This window comes from Polyodon spathula, chromosome 4 (genome assembly GCF_017654505.1).
Source record: "Polyodon spathula isolate WHYD16114869_AA chromosome 4, ASM1765450v1, whole genome shotgun sequence".
Taxonomy (NCBI): Eukaryota; Metazoa; Chordata; class Actinopteri; order Acipenseriformes; family Polyodontidae; genus Polyodon; species Polyodon spathula.
In genome coordinates this window covers 21,155,212-21,171,415 of record NC_054537.1, presented here as the reverse complement: position 1 = coordinate 21,171,415, position 16,204 = coordinate 21,155,212, and the positions used below count along the sequence as shown (strand labels likewise).

Sequence of the window (16,204 nt, the reverse complement as noted above, 5' to 3'; positions counted from 1 at the left end):
TGTTAGGCCTATCTCAAATCAAAACATTTGTGAGAGGTTACCTTTTATAATCATGTTGTGTTTAGGAGCTTTTGTTTTTTTTATAAATATATATATATATCTATATATATATATATATTATATAATATATTATATATATATATATATATATATAAGTACAGTTTTATGGGAGTACATTTTACTAGATAAACTGTTATGTATTACTATCATTTATATATAAAAGGATTAAGAATAGCAGATCCTATTTAAACAATAAATCAGACCCTCTCTAACCATGTGCTGAAAACATTTAATTCCTGCTTCCTACTTATGTCCCCAGTGAGTTCTGTGTACATACGTATTTGTACTATACTGCAGAAGGCTGTGTGGTCCAGTGGTTAAAGAAACAGGCTTGTAACAAGGAGGTCCCCGGTTCAAATCCCAGCTCAGCCATTGAGTCATTGTGTGATCCTGAGCAGGTCACTTAACCTCCTTGTTCTCCGTCTTTCGGGTGAGACATTGTTGTAAGTGACACTGCAGCTGATGCATAGTTCACACACCCTGGTCTCCTATCTTGTAAAGTGCTTTGAAAGGTACTATATAAAAATAAAGATTATTATAGTACTTCTCTTCTAACCCCACTCTACAAATACACCTGATTGTGAATCAGTAATAGTAAATATTGCTTACTGCATTCTGTGTCCTTGCAGTATTCTACAATTGCCAAGGGATCACTAGGTGTGTCAAGCCAGCAGATAAAATTCAAAGGGCAAATAACAGGAGCATGCTATAGACTCAGACGGTGAGCAAAATAATGACATTAGAATTCCCCAATATAAAATGGGAAAACACGGTGGGGAGCACGATGGATGAAATGGAAATGACAAATGACTGCTTCCTTAAACAATTTGTCAAGGCACCGCCTTGATTTAGTCTTTTCAAATAACGAAGACAGAATAACTAAAACAGAGGTCAGAGAACCACTAGCAAACTCAGACCACAAGTGATTGAAGTGATTTTTAAAACCCCAAAAGTAATGACTAAAGCTAAGGTTTACAATTTTAGAAAAGCAAACTATGAAGGTATGAAACAGAGACTAACAGAAGTAGATTGGAGTAAAATAGAGAAAACATCCACAGAAGAAGGCTGTCTGTTATTCAAAAATGTAGTACTAGAGGCACAAAACAATTACATCCCTAAAGTAGACAAATCTAAATGTAAAACTAAATTACCAAAATGGTTTAATAGATCAATTAAAAAAAATATTCAGCAAAAAAAAAGGCACTTTACAGAGTGTTAAAAAGGGACCAAAAAGAAAATACACAGAAAGAGTACATAGAACTGCAAACGCAAGTCAAAAAAGAAGTTAGAAAGGCCAAGAGAGAAATAGAAATGAACACTGCTAAGGGGGGTAAAATCAATTCCAAAATCTTTTTCCAATATTATAACAGCAAGAGAACATTCAAAGAGGAGATTAAATGTTTAAGAGATACAAATGGCAAAATCATAGATGAAGAAAAAAAAATTGCAAATATATTAAATGATTACTTTTCACAAGTTTTTACAAAGGAGGATACAGACAACATGCCCCACATGTCATCCAGTTCCTATTCAGTTTTAAATAACTTAAGCATAACCGAGGAAGAAGTGTTAAAGGGACTAGGAGCTCTTAAAATAAACAAACCCCTGGGCCGGATGAGAACCTCCCAATAGTACTCAAAGAAATGAAAGAAGTTATTTACAAACCGCTAACCAAGATCATGCAGCAGTCTCTTGACACAGGGGTTGTACCGACAGACTGGAAAATTTCAAACGTAATACCGATCCACAAAAAGGGAAACAAAATTGAACTAGCTAACTACAGACCAGTAAGCCTGACTTCTACTATATGGAAACTTATGGAAACTATAATAAGATCCAAAATGGAAAATTACCTATATGGTAACAGTGTCCTGGGAGACAGTCAGCATGGTTTTAGGAAAAGGAGATTGTGTCTAACTAAACTGCTTGATTTCTTTAAGGATGCAACATCGATAATGGATAACTGCAAAACATATGACATGGTTTATTTAGCTTTCCAGAAAGCTTTTGACAAAGTCATGCATAAATTCTCAAACTGAACGCAGTAGGGTTCAAGGAAACACATGTACATGGATTAGGGAGTGGTTAACATATAGAAAACAGAAAGTACTGATTAGAGGAGAAACCTTAGAATGGAGTGTGGTAACCAGCGGTGTACCACAGGGATCAGTATTAGGTCCTCTGCTATTCCTAATCTACATTAATGATGTATATTCTGGTATAGTAAGCAAACTTGTTAAATTTGCAGATGACACAAAAGTAGGAGGAGTGGCAAACACTGTTGCAGCAGCAAAGGTCATTCAAAATGATCTAGACAAGACTCAAAACTGGGCAGACACATGGCAAATGACATTTAATAGAGAAAAGTGTAAGGTACTGCACGCAGGAAATAAAAATGTACATTATAAATATCATATGGGAGATACTGAAATTGGAGAAGGAATCTATGAAAAAGATCTAGGAGTTTTTGTTGGCTCAGAAATGTCTTCATCTAGACAATGTGGGGAAGGTATAAAAAAGGCTAACAAGATGCTCGGATACATTGTGAAAAGTGTTGAATTTAAATCAATGGAAGTAATGTTAAAACTGTACAATGCATTAGTAAGACCTCATCTTGAATATTGTGTTTAGTTCTGGGCACCTCGCTATAAAAAATATATTGCTGCTCTAGAAAGAATGCAAAGAAGATCGACCAGAATTATTCCAGGTTTAAAAGGCATGTCATATGCAGACAGATTAAAATAATTGAATCTGTTCAGTCTTGAACAAAGAAGACTACACCGCAACCTAATTCAAGCATTCAAAATTCTAAAAGGTATTGACAATGTCGACCCAAGGGGCTTTTTCTACATGAAAAAAGAAACAAGGACCAGGGGACACAAATGGAAGTTAGACAAAGGGGCATTCAAAACAGAAAATAGGAGGCACTTTTTTACACAGAGAATAGTGAGGGTCTGGAATCAACTCCCCAATAATGTTGTTGAAGCTGACACCCTGGGATCCTTCAAGAAGCTGCTTGATGAGATTCTGGGATCAATAAGCTAGTAACAACCAAATGAGCAAGATGGGCCGAATGGCCTCCTCTCGTTTGTAAACTTTCTTATGTTCTTATGTTCTTATATGTAAGGAAATATTTTGCTGAAATTGTTAACCCCTTTTGCCAAAAGAGGATTACCAGCAGCTCATATTTCCCTTCAGTCAGTGGATCAATCTAACATATCTGCTGCAATCAACAATGAATAGTGAAACCGCAAACTTAAAATGATTTCAATTAAAAAAGCATACATGGTTAAAACAAATGTAATTAAGCAAAATCTATCAAATACCTTTTTCAATGGGTAATTGTCATATATGAGTAAAACAATTAGATAGCTGTGAATAAACGCAAGCCATGGCCATGCTTCACTGAATTGACACACAGTTCTGAAATACCCTGTGTCTTTTCCACACAGAAAGTCTCTTTCTACTCAATTTGTTTTTGATATAGAGTACACTTTAACACTGTGTGCTTTGAGGTTCACCCATCACTTCTTTAAACATATGTGGATTTACAGTCATGGTGAATTTGCTGCACATGAATGAGAAGGAATTGGAAAACTTGAAACTATATATTCACTCAAGGTACAAGAGAAAATGGCTACAGTTTCATTTGAAATAATTAGCCAAAATTACAAGGTCAGAAAATGTAACAGCTTAGGTATTATTCTAAGGCTACTGCAGGATCAATCATTTTTGTGCTGTGATTAAACCCTGTTGGAGTTAAGCACCACATATCTCCCGCTCAGCCAAACAGCATAATGTTCCCCAACAAACGCTTAAAAGGTACTGGTATAAAAACAACCTTTTTTTAAAGTATGTTATCCAGTAACACCTTCACATGTCATAATTATCCCTATTGTTTTTACAATATGTTCCCAAGAATATTCTTTTAGATACTGTTGTGTTTTTTTTTTTTAATAAAATGCGTTCTTTAAAGAAACACATCAAATAACCAAGCCCTTAGGATCTGATCCTCAAAAGGAAGTCATTTTTTTCATGAATATAAATGAGCTGGGATGATGACAAAAGAAACCAAACTTGTTTCCTTTCAGCAACATCTATTTAAATTAAATTCATCACATTATTTCACTTTCTGTCCTGTGTGGTTTCATATGAATGGTACTTACTATTTGGATCATCAATAGTTGTCGTAAAATAACATCTGTAAATGCATATGAATTCTGTTAGCTGTATTCTATGGTATTCCTTTGGAATTCGTTCTAGATATGTGATTGGTCCTTTTTATATATATATAGAATATATATATATATATATATATATATATATATATATATATATATATATATGTGTGTGTGTGTGTATTATAGACTATATATATATATATATATATATATATATATATATATATATATATATATATATATATAGTAGATGCCGCTTATTAACAACCTCTCGGTTCCCAGTAAAAAGTTGCCATTAACCGGAAGTTGCCAATAAGCAAAGAGCCCCCATTTTCCAGTGTATTTATATGGAACAATGAAATATACTGTAGTTCTATAAATATGCCACTGAAATACATGTGTTTTAAATCTTACAGTTAAAAAATTTATATGAGAAACATGAAATACCCAAACAGAGTTTACTTCACGTGTGTGTAAAACAAAAAAGGGAGTAGGCTTAAATAGTACAACACAACGAATTGCTTTTACAATGAGTAAATCAAACATAAAAAATGTGTTGTACTTACAATCAATTCTAAAGAACACACTTTTTAAATAAGAAATTGTCTAACATTGTCTGCTTTTTGAAATGTACCCCCTCTCTCTGTAAATCCATCTCAGTTTTGCGTGCAGCTTCTAGCCAGTTTGAAAGCCACGATTCTTCTTCAGTCCACCAGAAATATGTAGTTGCGAAGTCAGTGTGTTATAAAAGCTGCATGAAGTATGTGCAGAAACCATGCAAGTGCACTCTATAACACTGGCAACTAGTCAATAAGCGGTGTGCAGTTGCTAATATCAGAAGTCCATTAACATTAAAATCTATGGGCTGGGATTGGTTCCTGGAAAAATGTTGTTAATAACCGAAAGTTGTATATATCAGTGTTGATAATAACCAGCATCTACTATATATATATATATATATATATATATATATATATATATATATATAATATATATATATACACCTAATTCTTGAAGTGGCAGGTAATGACTGCTGTGTTGGATATTCATATATGCAACCAAACTGCACTCTGTTTGATGGGCAGTACAAACAACCCAGCTGTGAATGACTCCTAATAGCATGTTAATGATTTGTTTTATACTGCAGTGGGTCATAGTCGCAAAGCCTAAACTGTATGTGTTCTTGATTATCTTTATAAAAAAAGCCAACAGTCTAGAATTATTAGAAGTATCATATTGTATTTTAATTGTTTAAACGATTTATGAAATCTCACAATGACCACATTTTACTGGAAAAGGAGCATTTATATCTTGTAATTTTATTGTGTTTTTGCCTTTTTTTATCCCTTTGCGTGGCCCCCAGGAACACAGATCGTTGCATAGCTTCAACTAATGTGTTTTTTTATGGCAAATAATCTTTTAATGGAAGAGACTGATTATTCCTGCATGCAGCTTTATCCTCAAGCATGATTTACAGCTATCTAAGCAAACAAAATGGCTGGGTACAACAATGAATTCGACTGAAGTACAATTGCTGGCAGGGCTGTAATACCTCAGAACCTGATGGGTGTTCACTGCCTTTCCTTTGTGATCCAGCAACAAATAAGAGAACAATCTCCGTCGCAGGCAAAAAACAAAATAAATATACAACAAGAGCTGCTGATACGTGCAGCCTGGTTTTTATTCGATTTAAGCAATAGCTGAACAGATACGTTGTTTCAAATATGCAGAAAAAGAGGGCTGCATTACCAGTATGAACAAGTATCAGACATGAAATGGGCAGAATAGCTTTGGCCAACATGTTTGCATCATCCTATGGAATTAACTAATTTTGCTTCATAAAGTCAAATGAAATCTGCCGAATAACGTTAGTTCATACCGCTTTGTAGTTTTCCATATACTTAATGAAAAACTGACAAAAATTAAAAAATATGACATTTCAAAATCTAACAGGAAATGCTGTACTACTATTATGGCTTGTGGTAGTCTTCTGCAACATAATTTTTCTTTGATTACATGCTGCTCTAAATTATATTTATCCAGTTTCAATTCTAAACTTCTAGGTGATTCTTAGCTGTAATTGAGGGAAAAGAAAAAAGATGGATAACAAAGAAGACAGTTCAAGTAGCAGAGAGCAGAATCCAGAACATGCAAATGGATTTCTAACTCTTGATTCACAAGAACAGGTCTGATTGCAGCAGGCAACAGAGCAGGTTAGTAATATAGTGGAGGATAGAATTAGTGCTACTGGCAAGCCTGCTGATCAACAAAGAGCAGACAATTACAGTAGAAGGGACCTAGACTTCTTGTAGAAGGGACCTAGTAAACAGTTATGCTATCTGTCTCCCTCATGTCAGAATTGAAGGTGTGATTGACAAAGTAAATCAGGTCACAAACAGAGCTGGTACAGAACCAACAATAAATTGTCCATGTAAGGACAAATAACATACTTGAGAGGTCAGAAGTACTGTACTAAAAGTGAGGTTCACTGAACTGTCAAAATAATTAATGTGCTGAGAGCAGGGAAAGAAAAGCTTAGAAGAATAACTGGTTTAAATAGATGGTTAGAGAGTAAATACAGAGTTCATAAATAACTGGAGCACCATTTGGGGAAAAGTGAGCTTACAAGACAGATGGCTTACATCTTCCTGATAGTGGTGCAGCTGTTCTGGCACGAAGCATACAAAGAACCCACAGGGAGAACAGAAAGGATTTAAATTGGGAACAAAAAACAGGTTCTAAAGGTGTTAGTGCCAAAAGCATCAGAAATAAATTGTTAGAAGCACACATGTCAACTGAAAAGTATGCTGTTGAAACATGAGTTAGTCATGAAGATGGAGAAGAATTAAAAAAATAAAATAAAATAAACAACTGGGAAACAGGAAACCCAAAGACGAGCATTCTGGTAGGACACTGGCAGGCAACTTGATTTTTTCACTGATGATCAATTAACGACATGTGATATAAAAGCACCTGGCTAGGGAAGCCACTCAGTCAGTTTAGGAGAAGGTGTGCCTGCAAGGAGTTGGCTCCTCCTCCTCCTCCACAATTTTCATCAACACCAAGACAGCAGACTTGGTTGGGAAGATGTTGTTGGTGCTCCCAGCACCTCCTGAAAGTCGGGATCATCTTCACATTTCTGCTCATCTTTCTCCAGGTCTGCAGCCACATAGTTCACCACCACGTTCTGGAAGTCATCTCTGATGTCCTGGTCAAGAACACTTGCATAACATCCAATGTATCCCGCCCCATCATACCTGGGTCCACATTTAAGCAATAAAAGCCCATCAATGTGGTCTCTACCGTATGGAAGATGACCGCAACTGGAGTTATGCGTCCCGAACAGTAGGCGAGGGAGCTAATGAAAGTCAAGGTCATCTACCACATGGTAGAACCTGCATCGAGAGGGCTCTATCGCTATTAGAAAACTATTTATTTCTTTATTTTATCTTAAAATAACCCTTTAAAACCTATATTTACTTTGAACTTCTGATACTTCGCCAGGTAACATTCCGCTGCGGAAAATAGTCCTTAACATAATTAGAATAGAAAAATGACATACACATAGAGAGTTATTATTATTAAAACTATTATTATTGCTAACATATTTATTTATTGGGGTCTTACTCTTTCTTATTATAATTTAACTGGACATGTACAATTGTTGAATAGTTCGTGTAGTACTGAGTCAGACTTGAAACTTGTTGGAGGAGGGGTGTTATTCAAGCAAGCAGGGAGTGGATTGGCTAATGTGGAAAGAACTGAAACAGGGTTGGGAGTTTGACTGGCTGGATTTGAGGGAGGGTGTTATTTGGATCCAGCCGATGACAGAATTGTGTACCAATCGTGTCTTCCCTGTTGATTTGCTGTCCAGTAGCTGTGAATTGAGCTTTCATTATGGTGTCCTGTCACACACATGATTTCCCTTGTCTCTAGACCAGCATCAGAAAATATGTTTAAAGTAGTTTTTAGATCAGATTAGTTGTAGATTAGAATGTTAAAGGAAAAAGCCGGTTTTTAAACGCGGCTTGATTTTAAAATGTAATTCACAGTTAAGCACTTCAACGTTCCAGTGGGCATCTATGCAAAATAGAAGCCGGCTAGATCTGGAATCTGATTGGTTGTTCACACTCAATCATTTTCTAATACCTCATACATGAAAGCTTCCAAATCTTTGCTGCTCTCAAGCAATTTCCAAAGAGACTGAGAATCCTAGTTTTTTTTGGCATAGTTCACCCACAGGTCACTACGGGGAACAATCCCACTCTGACACCAGGCTTAATGGTCAGGTTCTGTGTCAGGAAGCAAATGACACAAATATGCAATTAAAGTGCATGTGAACACTTTTATTAATGAAAATTAAGAAAAAACAAAACACTTTTAACAACAGTAAAATAGAAATCAAAAGCTCACTTGAACACTAACAGACATCTACTTCCCAGTCAAAATAAATTGTTAGTCACTCCCTGAAGGCACACCCTTTCCTGTCTGGCTTCCCTAGCCACATGCTTTTATAGCAGGTTAATTGCTCATCACTTAAACAGTCAACTCAGCCATCTGTCTCCTAACAAGTGCAAAGCTTTCATCTTGCCATAAGGGGTAAGAACTGAGGTTCTGAAGACTGGAAGCTTGCAAATGTTGCATTTAAAAAGAGAGGTAAAACAGACCCACATAATTACAGACTGTGGCAAAGTGGCTAGTGGAGGGGAACAGGTATAACGGTGATGCGATGCAGGAGTGACAGGCAGACAACAGTTTCCAGTGAAAAGGTGCTTTTATTTATAATCCAGGTCTGGTGACCGTTAAATAATAAATCCCCGGCTATACACAACAATGTGTAAAGCACGGGGATAGCAATAATACAGACACAGTCCCGAACAAAACGAACACACGGTCACCAGTCCTGGGTGAGTGCAGACGTGCTTGTGGTGGGTGAAGACACTGTATTTCGTGACGGTTCCGTGCAGTGGTGATCCGGATTGTGCTGACCCTGGTCGACAGCTCCGGACCGGTGAGTTAACTGTCTGGTGGTGCAAAACGCAGACAATTACAAACAAACACAACAAAACACAACACGTAATTCTCTTTACAACGAGAGCTCCTCTCTCGCTCCTTCTCTCTCCAAGCGTTAACCCAAACGAAGGAAAAGACCAGCGTTACCCTGGCCCCTATATGTAATCCCGCATGATATCTAGGTAAACGGTTGCAGCTGCCTTATTACTTGCAGCTGCCTCTCGTTTACCTTTCAAATCAATACGGTCTTACAACAGAGTCGCGCTTCCATCCAGGCTGACCCACTTCCCTGACCCGGAAACGAACTGTCAGGCCAGCCCTTCCAGATACTTCTCCTCCCGTTCTTTAGCGCCCTCACAGGTTGGGAGGAAGATTTATCACCAGAACTCATCTTTCCGTCACATATCCCACCGCTCAGAGTGGAGCCGAAGGAACACTCGGCTAAATCTACCTTCCCCATTACTCCCCCCTCCCGGGAAAAATAATCCGCATTTTGGTGGTCTTTCCCCGCACGGTGTACCATGTGGTACATGAAGGGCTGCAATGCCAGATACCACCGAGTTATCCGGGCATTGCTGTCCTTCATTGTGCTTAACCACTTGAGTGGGGCGTGGTCTGTGACCAGATCGAATGAGTGTCCCAGCAGGTAGTATCGTAAAGAGTGAGTAGCCCATTTAATGGCCAAACACTCTTTTTCGACTACGGAGTAGTTGCGTTCCCGAGGTAACATTTTTTTACTGAGGTATAATATCGGGTGCTCTACTCCAGCTACTTTTTGGGACAAGACTGCACCCAAACCTACATTCGATGCGTCGGTGTGGAGGATGAATCTCTTGGTGAAATCTGGAGTAATAAGAGTGGGGGCCTGGCAAAGTGTACGCTTAATAGTATCAAACGCTCCCTGACACTCAGCTGACCATTTAATTAAATTTGGAGCACTCTTTTTGGTGAGGTCGACTAACGGGTTAACCACTGTGGCGTACTCGGGGATGAAGCGGCGGTAATAACCGGCTAAGCCCAGTAGTGACCTCACCTGAGTCTTGGTTTTGGGGATCGCTGCATCAACCAAAGCCTGGATTTTGGTGACTACAGGTCTCACCCTTCCATTCCCCATTAAAAATCCCAAATATTGAGTCTCTGTTTTGGCAAACGCACATTTCCTCAAGTTAGCTGTCAGCCGGGCTGCCCTTAGAGACTGAAGAACGGCTGCAACCCTAGCCAAATGCTCTCGCCAGGTGGAGCTGTATATCACCACGTCATCAATATACGCTGCTGCATATTCATGATGTGGGCGTAAAACCTGGTCCATCAGTCTCTGAAAGGCAGCGGGCGCACCATGTAGCCCAAACGGCATGGTTTTAAAGTGGAACAGCCCTTCTGGTGTTGAAAATGCGGTTTTCTCTCTGGAGCTGCGGGTTAAAGGGATTTGCCAATATCCCTTCGTCAGGTCCAGAGTGGAAATAAACCTCGCTTTTCCCAGTCTGTCTAAAAGTTCGTCGACCCGAGGCATGGGATATGCATCGAACTTAGCAATAGCGTTCACCTTTCTGAAATCCACACAGAAGCGGTTGGTGCCGTCTTTCTTAGCCACTATGACGATCGGACTGCACCACTCGCTCCTGGAAGGCTCAATCACCCCAAGCTCGAGCATATCACATACCTCTTTGCGAACGCCACTTCGTCGACTTTCCGGGATCCGGTACGGTCTCTCTCGCACTGTGACACCTGGTGGAGAGATAATGTCATATTCAACTAAGTTTGTCCTGCCGGGCACGTCAGAAAAAACATCGCTGAACTCCTCAATAAGCTTACGCAGCTCTCTTTGCTGATCCGGAACCAATTGTTCCCCCATAGAAATCGCTCTTGTGCTCGGGGTCTCTGGACAGGGACCTAAATCATCCTCCATATTGCCTGGGGCTATAAATAAGACCTCCCTTGCCTGCCAGGGCTTTAATAAATTGACATGATAAATTTCACGTTCATTTCGGCGATCGGGCTGTCTAATTTCATAATTTACTTTCCCTATAGCCCGAATCACCTCATACGGCCCCTGCCATTTAGCACACAGTTTCGATTCAGATGAGGGAAGTAGCAGCATTACCTTGTCCCCTGGTCGAAAGGTTCGAATCCGTGCATTTTTGTTGTAATGCTGCTGTTGTCGGTGCTGAGCCGATCTGAGGTTGTCTTGGGCCAAACGACCGACCAAATCCAGCCGATCTCGTAGTAGGAGCACATACTTCACTACATTTTTAGACGAGCCTTTGTGCTCCTCCCACCCCTCCCTCAGCAGGTCGAGAATGCCGCGAGGCTGCCGGCCGTACAGGAGCTCAAAGGGGGAGAACCCCGTTGAACTCTGCGGCACTTCTCTCACCGCAAAAAGGAGGTAGGGAAGAAGCGATGCCCAATGTTTCTGCTCCTGTGTTACAAATCGCCTCAGCATCGACTTTAAGGTCTGATTAAAACGTTCAACCAAACCGTCCGATTGTGGATGATAAACGGACGTCCTGATGGGACGTATTTTTAATATTTTGTACACCTGCTGTAACGTATTGGACAAAAAATTGGTTCCGTGATCAGTCAAAATCTCCTTGGGGATCCCTACTCTAGCCATAATCTGCGCTAACTCGGTGGCTATTGCAGCTGCACTAGTGGACCTCAATGGAACTGCCTCTGGGTATCGCGTTGCATAATCCACCACTACTAATATATGCGTATACCCAGAGTCAGAAGGTAGCAACGGGCCCATTATGTCCATTGCAATGCGCTCGAACGGAGTGGAAATAATCGGCAGTGGGACCAAAGGAGCGGGGCGCACTCGACCTGGCGCTACTCGCTGGCAGTCTGGGCATGTGGCTACATATTTCGACACATCAGTATGAAGACCGAGCCAATAGAATCGAGCCAATATTCGCTCCCTCGTCTTCTCGGCTCCGAGGTGCCCCGCAAAAGGGATATCATGCGCCAGCCTCATGACCTCGGTCCGACAAGACGGGGGAACCAATAATTGTGTTACAGGCTGTCCTGTGCCCGCGGCTAGGTTTACCCTATATAGTAATTGCCCCTTTATACTGAAATGTGGATATACTAGCGGCCCAGCGCCATCAACATCCTTACCTTCAATGGACCGGACCTGCCCCCAAGCGTGCACCAGTGACGGGTCGTTCTTTTGGCCCCACACTAGGTCCGCGCTTGAGTACCACGGGTCCGGTATATTGAGAGGGGCTGGAATAACCTCTGCCCTAGTCGGCCCAGTAACCTCGCTCTCTCGGTCGCACTGCGTTCCCACTCCCTTCGACTGGCGTTTGTTACCATTACAGCACTCTCCCACCAGACCCCAGCCTTGTCTCAAAGACGCTCCCTCCCATTTCGCGGTCCGTCTCTCCTTATTTGTTTTTCTAGGACGGAACAGAGGGGAAAACATTTCAGGATGAAAAGGAAACACATCACCAATCCGTTCCTTTTTCCCTTTTTCTGCCACGTTTACGTGTGTGGCTGAGACTGCCATTATTTGCACCAATTCTTTGAATTTTGGCCAGTCTCGGCCCAGAATAACTGGGTGCGGCAACCTTTCCGCCACCCCGACTACAAGGTGACGTTTTATCGGTCCTACCGATAAATATACTTTTAGGGTGGGGTATGCCGCCGTGTCTCCATGGATACAGGAGATGGCCACCTGACCTTGTGGCCGCCACGACATACCGCCCAAGAGAGCTGTCCTGATCAAGGTTTGCTCACACCCTGTGTCCACTAACGCGTGGGTTTTCACATTCCCTAAAACCACGTCAATCAGACAGGGCCCCTCCCAACCGTTTTCCCCCTGCTTACCCGTTCCAGGTGTCCAGTTGCATGCAGCCACGTCACACTCCATAGCAGCGGGGCATGACCTGGCCCTATGTCCTGGCTGGTTACACCTAAAACAGAGTGGAGGGACAGAGGGGGCATAGGTTAAATATCTGTCCCGCTGCTGGTAGGGCAACGGGGCAGGGGCAACACCTCTACCCCAGCTGGGGGCCATCCTCGGTCTCCATGGGGGGGAGGCAAGGGGGCCCAACGGGGTCGGCGGTCTGGGAGGTCTGGGTGCCGGGACCGAGGGTGATGGTGGTGGTGTTGGAGGAGAGGGAGGGAGAGGTTGGTTCCTGAGCAGGGCAGGGGCTGACAGGATCCCGACCCGGGCTGACGTCAGAGAGTCCTCAAAATCTTCGGCCAATTTGACCGCCTCCTCCAGGGTGTCAGGGTTGTGGCGCCGTACCCACGCCTGAGTTTCGGCGCCGACCACATGGCAGAATTGTTCCACCACAATGGCTTCCCCCATTTGTTGAGCGGTCTTCTTCTCTGGGGTCAGCCAATGGACCATGTGGTCGCACAACCGCTGTGCCACCACCCTGGGGCGTGTCTCCGGGGCTCTCCGGTACTCGCGGAACCGCGTCCGGTGGGTCTCCGCGGTGATGTTGAGACGACGGAGGATAGCCTGCTTGACTAGGTCATAGTCAGTGGCGTACTGGTCGCTCAGGGCTTGGTAAGCTGCCTGCGCTTCCCCGATCAGGCAAGGTCCTAGCTGGCTTGCCCAGAACTCCCGAGGCCATCCCGCCGCGGTTGCCAGCCGCTCGAACGCCACCAAAAATGCCTCCGGATCATCCTCCGCCGTCATTTTCATGGCCCGTGCCTTCGGGGCCGACATCAATGATGTTCCGGTAGGGGTCGCTCCTGCAGCAACGATCAGCCCTACCCGTTCAATGAGCGCCGTATAGCGCTCCTCCCTCCGTCTCTCCTCTGCATCCCGTCTGGTCTCCAGTGCCTGCAGCAACTCCGCCAGCGCGTTGCGGTCCATAATCCCGTGTTCTGACACCACGTGTGGCAAAGTGGCTAGTGGAGGGGAACAGGTATAACGGTGATGCGATGCAGGAGTGACAGGCAGACAACAGTTTCCAGTGAAAAGGTGCTTTTATTTATAATCCAGGTCTGGTGACCGTTAAATAATAAATCCCCGGCTATACACAACAATGTGTAAAGCACGGGGATAGCAATAATAGGGCACAGTCCCGAACAAAACGAACACACGGTCACCAGTCCTGGGTGAGTGCAGACGTGCTTGTGGTGGGTGAAGACACTGTATTTCGTGACGGTTCCGTGCAGTGGTGATCCGGATTGTGCTGACCCTGGTCGACAGCTCCGGACCGGTGAGTTAACTGTCTGGTGGTGCAAAACGCAGACAATTACAAACAAACACAACAAAACACAACACGTAATTCTCTTTACAACGAGAGCTCCTCTCTCGCTCCTTCTCTCTCCAAGCGTTAACCCAAACGAAGGAAAAGACCAGCGTTACCCTGGCCCCTATATGTAATCCCGCATGATATCTAGGTAAACGGTTGCAGCTGCCTTATTACTTGCAGCTGCCTCTCGTTTACCTCTCAAATCAATACGGTCTTACAACAGAGTCTCGCTTCTTTCCAGGCTGACCCACTTCCCTGACCCGGAAACGAACTGTCAGGCCAGCCCTTCCAGATACTTCTCCTCCCGTTCTTTAGCGCCCTCACAGGTCGGGAGGAAGATTCATCACCAGAACTCATATTTCCGTCACAGACCTATAATTTAACTTCCGTAACATGCAAAATGATGAAAGCAATTACAGGACGTAAGTTTGAACACTACTTGTACAGCAACAATGTTATAGGGGATAGCCAGTATGTACAGTATTCAGAAGAGGGAGGTCATGCTTAACTAACCTACACAACTTTTTTGAGGACGTTACAGCTAATGTAGATGATTGCAGTCCTCATGGTATAATTTACATTTAAAAAAAAAAAAAAACCTTTGGCAAAGTCCCATAGAAAAGACTGATACTTAAATTTAAATCATCAGAAATATAGCGGAGGATATATAATGGGATGCAGAACTGACTAAAAAACAGAAACCACAAAATAATTTTGAGAGGTGTAAACTCTGTTTGGGGGGATGTACTTTGTGGGGTACCACAAGGATCTGTATTTGGACCCTTACTGTTCCTTAGTTATATGAATTACTTGGACCAAGACACCGCTGGCAAGATTTTTTTTAATTTGCAGATGATACCACATTTCAGGGAGCAGCGGACCGTAGCCCAGTTCATTCAAAGGGATGAAGACATTCTCTGTAACTGGCAAATTCATTTGAGTGTGAAGAAATGCAAAGTATTGGATAGAGGGTGTACAAATCTAGGTTATCAGTACAAACTGAACAGAGTGGAAATAGAGAATGTAGACTTTAAAAAGGGATCCCAACTAGAATACTGTGTATAGTTTTGGTCATCTCACTACAAAAAAGTCACCTTTGCACTCGAGAAGGTACAGAGAAGGGAAACTAGGATAATCTCAGGACTTAATGACATGAGCTATGAGGACAGGTTAAAACAATTAAATCTCTTCAACCTAGAAACAAAAGGGAAAGAGGGGACATGATTGAAGTCTATAAAATCATAAATGGTACAGACAAAAACCTACGACACTACTTAAAATTTAACACCGAGAGTAGAAAATGAGGGAGTGCATTGAAGCTGATTAAAGGTAAGTTGAGAAGAAAAGGTATAAAGCCCTTATTCACACCGAGCGTTTAAATGCATGGAATATTCTACCAGGTGACGTAGTAGGATCTAAAACACTGGGAACATTAAAGAAAAAAAAAACAAAAAAAAAACACCTTGATTCTGTGTGTGACGGGGTGCCCACCCCTTTTGTATATTTATGTATGTATATATTATTATTATTATTATTATTATTATTATTATTATTATTATTATTATTATTATTATTATTATTATTTATTATTTATTATTATTGTTGTTGTTGTTGTTGTTGTTATTATAGTTTTGTGTATTTAGTTGCATTATTTATCATTATTTTATTTTGAATTGTGTGTTGTGGCTAGGATGGGGTTAATTCCCCATCCATAAAAAAAAAAAAAAAAGTAAAAAC

The 16,204-nt window shown here is 41.6% G+C and overlaps 1 protein-coding gene across 2 annotated transcripts in view; it reads right to left on the bottom strand.

Annotated features, from left to right (window-relative positions):
* Positions 1–16,204, bottom strand: part of LOC121314306 (corticotropin-releasing factor receptor 2) — a 103,135-nt gene that overhangs the window by 21,255 nt on the left and 65,676 nt on the right. The window lies entirely within an intron of this gene.